The sequence below is a fragment of the Hyla sarda genome, chromosome 12, assembly GCF_029499605.1.
Source record: "Hyla sarda isolate aHylSar1 chromosome 12, aHylSar1.hap1, whole genome shotgun sequence".
In the NCBI taxonomy this organism is placed as follows: Eukaryota; Metazoa; Chordata; class Amphibia; order Anura; family Hylidae; genus Hyla; species Hyla sarda.
In genome coordinates this window covers 25,321,747-25,327,746 of record NC_079200.1, presented here as the reverse complement: position 1 = coordinate 25,327,746, position 6,000 = coordinate 25,321,747, and the positions used below count along the sequence as shown (strand labels likewise).

Here is a 6,000-nt window from a genome sequence, read left to right as displayed (position 1 = left end):
CAGGAGGGCCAGTTACCCCCCCCTGCTCATCATTACCCCCCTGCTCATCATTACCCCCCCCTGCTCATCATTACCCCCCCCCCCCGCTCATCATTAACCCCCCCCAACCCCCCCGCTCATCAATCCCCCCCTGCTCATCATTACCCCCCCCTGCTCATTATTACCCCCCCTGCTCATCATTACCCCCCTGCTCATCATTAACCCCCCCCCAACCCCCCCCGCTCATCATTAACCCCCCCCAACCCCCCCCGCTCATCATTAACCACCCCACTCATCATTAACCCCTCCCAACCCCCCCCCCCGCTCATCATTAACCCCCCCAACCCCCCCCCGCTCATCATTAACCCCCCCCCCCAAACCCCCCCCCCCCCCGCTCATCATTCCCCCCTGCCAATCAATCCCCCCATCATTGCTCCCCCCTCTTCCTCCTTTTTCTATTTTTCATATTCCCTTACCTGGCCACGCTCAGCAGGCTCAGGTGATGCGTCGGGTCTTGTGGGCTGTGACGAGTTACGTCTCCTGCGGCTCCTCTGCACAGCATCAGGGGCGTCACTCATCATTTCCTGCAGTGCTGGGGTGTAATGAAGAAAACTGTGCCCTGCAGGAAATGATGAGTGACATCCCTGACGCTGTGCAGAGGACCCGCAGGAGACGTCACTCGTCACAGCCCACATGACCCGACTCATCACCTGAGCCTGCCGAGCGCGGCCAGGTAAGGAAATATGAAATATAGAAAAAGCAGGAGTCCGGGGCGGGCCCACAGGAGCCGCCGCTGGTCCCTGTTTTAAAGTGGCCGTGGCCGGGCTATCGGGGGGCCCCGATCCACTACTGAACAGCCTGCAGGGATGTCCCGAATGTGACGTGGCCCCCTGCGGGCAAGGGGCCCGGAGCAGGTGCTCCATGAGCGCCAATGATGATCCGGCCCTGGGTATTCCCATTGGTGTGGTTGCACTGCGGCGGTCATTGTTACTGTGATGCTTTGTCTGTGGGAAGGTGTGGCCCGGAGCCAGGGGCTTGATTGGGCTGCAGTGGGGCTGCCTGGCCACTGGGTCGATCCCCAGTGGGCATGGTGTTGCGGCGGTGGTGGTCGCTGCCCGGCACTATGCCAATGTTTGGTTAGGGACCCACTCTAAATAGGTGGCCTTGACGTGGCGAGTGGGCTTGTACTTTTTGATCAAAATGTATATGTGTTGGTGTTTGAATTTATGCTGAGAAGCAAGTAGATCAAAATACATATTGTGGGTGTGCAGCTGTGTTTCTTTTTCTCTATTTTTTTTTTTTTAGCTGATCGGACCCTGAAACGGGTCAGATGCAAACGGCTACTACCGGGTCCAGATGGACCACATTTACTTGCATGGGGTCTGTTGGTGATCCGGTAATATTACAGGAATTCAGAGGAGATGAAAATAGTGCTTGCTAAACTCCCATTGTCCTGATCGGATTGCCGACGGAACTCCCAATAGCGGAGTCCGAAGGCAAAGTGAACGAGGCCTAAAAGGTAATCTGAACAAAGGCCCCAGGAAAATAATACCTCTAAAGCAAAGAGTTTATAGCAAACCTTTATTTTTATTTTTATTTTTTTACTTTGGATACAGTTGCAATACAGGTAAATAAAATAAGATTTGAGAATAGAAGTACACTTGGTTGTTTTAGTAGTAACTGGTAATCTGTCAATAGTCAAATGAAACAGATAGGGAAGGGACCAAAGTCACTGGGTGATCTAGTGTGGTGCCTGGGGGCTCAATTCCCAGTAGTGACACAGTAGAAAAAAGGCTCACACACTATAATACTGCAACAATTATTTTTTCTTTATATGTATTCTTCAGAGATGCAACACAAAAAGCTGAAAATAATAATCACCCAGTGTGGAACATAGCAAGTCCGCATATAGTTACTTGGAGAATTCCCCGGCTTCCTGAGCTTCCATTCGCAGCTCCACTGCTTGCTTCTTTAGCCGTCTCCATTCACTCGAAGGACAGGTGAGAACGTGTGCTGGTAATTTGTCACTGTCATAGTCCTGGAGTAATTGGCAGACTTGAGATTTGGTTATTATAATAGTTGTAGTCCTCTTGAGATTTAGGCTCTCCATTGTTGTAGGTGTAAGACTTAAAGGCTTTCGGGTAACCTGGGCATCGTATGTGTTACCTTTGTGGTGTAGCCTGCCTTGTTCTAAACTGCACTTTTCGGGTGAGACTTGACTTTTGTCACTCTTGTAACACGTGGTAACTCAGAGGCTGTGGCTACCCTGAATGTACTTTGTGTACTACCCTCTGTGGGTACCTGGCTTGTTCCTTGTGGTACATAGGATCTGACTTCTTTAAAGAGACTTAGATTTGGCTGTAGACTGTATGTCCAATATGCATGCTTCAGCGGTCTTCATGTGCCATGGTAACAAATGCAAAGATGTCTTCCCTCACTTACATTTTCTTGGGTGATCTAAGATACAGATTTTTTTTTTTAGAAAGGAATCCCTATAAGCCAGTGTGTCCCTGACTAGGCCAGGTCTGGAGGAATAGCCACACCTAGTCTTTTAATAGGACCCATTGGGTTTGTCTTTGTCCCTAATGTTGCCCCTCGTACAACCCCTATAGTGGGACATTCTAGACAGGTTGCAGCTATGTTGCCTTGTGCTGAAATACTGAAGATGGAGGCAATCTCCCTCTAAGGGTACGTTCAGACAAGCGGATTTTGCTGTGGATCCGCCACTGAAGGACCTCTATATGCTGCTTTACATGTGCCTGCCTGGAGCGGCAATACGCCGCTACGAGCAGACACACTGCGATGTGCACATTGCCACCCGCATGCTCACACTCAAACATTGTGGCAGCTCTCGGCCTAGCTCATTGAGCAGGGGAGCGGCCACTATGTGTGTGAGTACACCGCTCATGCGTGGCGACTCGCACATGGCTTCAGTGTGTCTGCACGTAGCAGCGTATTGCCGCTCCGAGCAGGCACATGTAAAGGCACCATACAGAGGTCCTTCAGCGGCGGATCTGCAGTGTAAAATACGCTGTAAATCCGCTCGTCTGAACGTACGCAGGGTGAGAGAGATGCAAAAGGTGATATTCTTTCTTGTCTGGCTAGGCCAGTATTGAACATGAGCTTTAGGATCCTCCTTCTATTCTTGGGGAGTGGGGTGGAGACAAGACAGACCTTAGCCCTACTGGTTAAGGAGTGAACATGTGACATATTATCAGAACTTTTAAAGTGAAGATAATAATAATAATGTATTTATATATATAACAAACACAGATTCCGCAGCACTGTACACTCAAAGATAAGACTTTTGGGTAGAGAATGTTAATGAGTACCTGTCCCCAAATTAAACTTTCAATATAGTGTTCCTTGTTGTAATTAGCAGACACTTTCCCATTCACTTGCTTTTAAAATTATCAACATAAATATGTTTAAAATGTAATAGAATAAACGGCCACTAGGTGGCTCTGTTCTGTTCCCTGCCCCAATTAATACAGTGAGTTTGGTCTCCTCCTGGCCTGGCAGGAGACCAAACTCAGGAATTGTTTCTCTGCACTGAGCTTGATTGACAGCTGCACAGAAAGTGAAAGGTCTACAGATTCTCACAGAAAGCTGCACAGACTGAAACCTGCAGAACCTCACTGATAGCAACACAGACTGAAACATGCACAGAGCCTTAGGTCTTCTATTCATCACAGCACTGCAACCATGTGAGGGCAGAAGTGGTCCCCCAGCAGGCTTCAGTGATGCCATGCCTGCTGGGAAACACCCACTTTCTCCTGCTGGGAAATATGAGCAAGAATAAAGGTATGATACACAGCTTTTTAAAGCTCTGAATTTTTTGTAAGGGCTGGAGGGATGTTAGGAGTAGTTAGGGAACATAGCATGAGTTAGTTTAGAACTGGTACTTTTTAACCCCTTACACTTAGATCAGACTCTGCATGCATGCAGACAATATTAAAAACACAGAATAATATGCATAGGTATTATACTTATAGAAGTAGACTAAAAACAAAGCAGGAAACTAGAGATGAGCGAACTTACAGTAAATTCGATTCGTCACGAACTTCTCGGCTCGGCAGTTGATGGCTTATCCTGCATAAATTAGTTCAGCCTTCAGGTGCTCCGGTGGGCTGGAAAAGGTGGATACAATCCTAGAAAAGAGTCTCCTAGGACTGTATCCACCTTTTCCAGCCCACGGGAGCACCTGAAAGCTCAACTAATTTATGCAGGAAAAGACATCAACTGCAGAGCCGAGAAGTTCGTGACGAATCGAATTTACTGTAAGTTCGCTCATCTCTACAGGAAACCATTGAGGTTTCACAGAGTTTAGAGTAGCAAAAGTTGACTCCGCTCTGATACACGACAATATCTGTCAGCCAAATGCTTGTTCAGTCAACGTTCAGCCCAGTCCCCATATGTACGTGAACGTTTGGATCATTTGAACATTCATGAGTTTAAAATGAAGAGGAGGGGTAAGTCACTGCCAGGCTTTTCTTGCAGAGGCATATCTACCCAAGAACAAAAAGATCGCGCAATTAAAATTCACTATGCCTGATCCTTCTTTACCCAGTGTCATCTGTCAGGGGGGAGTCGTGAGGTCTTCATATACAATGGTCTCGCCATACAGTTTAATTAAGTGACAATTGACAATTCACGTATTTTCTGATCAGCATCGTTCTTTTTAATTTTGTTCTCCATTTGGTTTAGACCACCATGGCAACTTCTTTCAGTCAAAACTTCATCTCTTCAGCATCTGCAGGTCAAACATCTTGGACTCCACAATTTCCATTCCCTTCCCAACTCTACACAATCTCCTCATCTATAGGCCCTCAAACTGTAAAAAATGCCCCCCTTGGTGAACCACCCAGCAAAAATAAGTAAAACAACAGGTCTCCTATTAAGTACGTATATCCCTTCACAGTAGGCAGGTAGGCATTTCCCACAGCAGTTAGATCCCTATTCCTTCCCATAGGCAGGTATATGAGCAGGTAGTTAAATACATTCCTAGTTTAGTTAGCCGCCCCCCACGTAGATATGTAGGAAAGTAGGTAAATAAGTAGGTAGATAGATATATACATAGGTAGGTAAATAAGTAGGTAGGTAGATATATAAGTAGGTGGGTAGATAGGTAGGTAAAAAGGTAGGTAAGTAAGTAAATAAGTGTTTAGATAGGTAGGCTTCTAGCCATATAGCTGGGTAAACAAGTAGTTAGAAAGGTAGGTTGGTAGCCAGGGAGCTAGATAGGTAGGTAAATAAGTAGCAAGATAAGTAGGTTGTTATCCAGATAGCTAGGTAGGTAGCCAAATAAAACATTTTTTGGGATTTGGAGGTAGTGCTGCTTTCCTTCTACTGCTTGGTAGGTAGCCAGATTGCTAGGTAGGTAGCTATGTAGGTAAAAACCAGGTAGCAAGGCAAGTTGCTATGTAGGTAAGTAGGAAGGTAGAAAGCTAGCTTTGTAGGTAAGGAGATAGGTAGCCAGGTAGCTAGGTAGACCAGTAGGTAGCCAGGAAAGTAGCTATGTAGATAGATAGGTACGTAAATAAATAAGCAGGAAGGTAAGTATGTACGTAAGGGGGTAGGTAGGTATGTAGGTATGTAAAAAAAAAAGCAGGTAAGAAGGTAACTAGGTATGTAAGTAGGTAGATAAAGGTAGGTAAATATGTTGGTAGGCAGGTAGGTAACCAGGTAGGTAGCTAAGTAGCTATGTAAATAAGTAGGTGGCTATGTAGTTAGGTAGCCAGGTAGGTAGACATGTAGATTGGTTACTATGTAATCAAATAGCTATGTGGGTTGATAGCCAGGTAGGTAGCAATTTAGCCAGGTAGGTAGTTAAGAAGCCAGTTAGGTAGCTATGTAGCCAGGTATTTAACTATTCAGGTTGGTAGCTATGTAGGTAGGTATCCAGCCCCTCCAACCAATCCCAGAGTGAAGGAAAAAAAGAAGGAACAAAACCAAAGCTTATACTTACTTTCTGTCCCATGCAGCAGTCTCCTCGGCAGTATAGCCGGCACACGTCTTCCT

General features: G+C 46.3%; 1 protein-coding gene across 1 annotated transcript in view; it reads left to right on the top strand.

Annotated features, from left to right (window-relative positions):
- The first annotated feature begins 1,558 nt into the window (after positions 1–1,558).
- Positions 1,559–6,000, top strand: part of LOC130296202 (gastrula-specific protein 17-like) — a 67,175-nt gene continuing 62,733 nt past the window's right edge. Inside the window, exon 1 of the mRNA XM_056547504.1 lies at positions 1,559–1,979. The gene's annotated coding sequence lies outside the window, so the exon portion shown is untranslated. The remainder of the gene's footprint in view (positions 1,980–6,000) is intronic.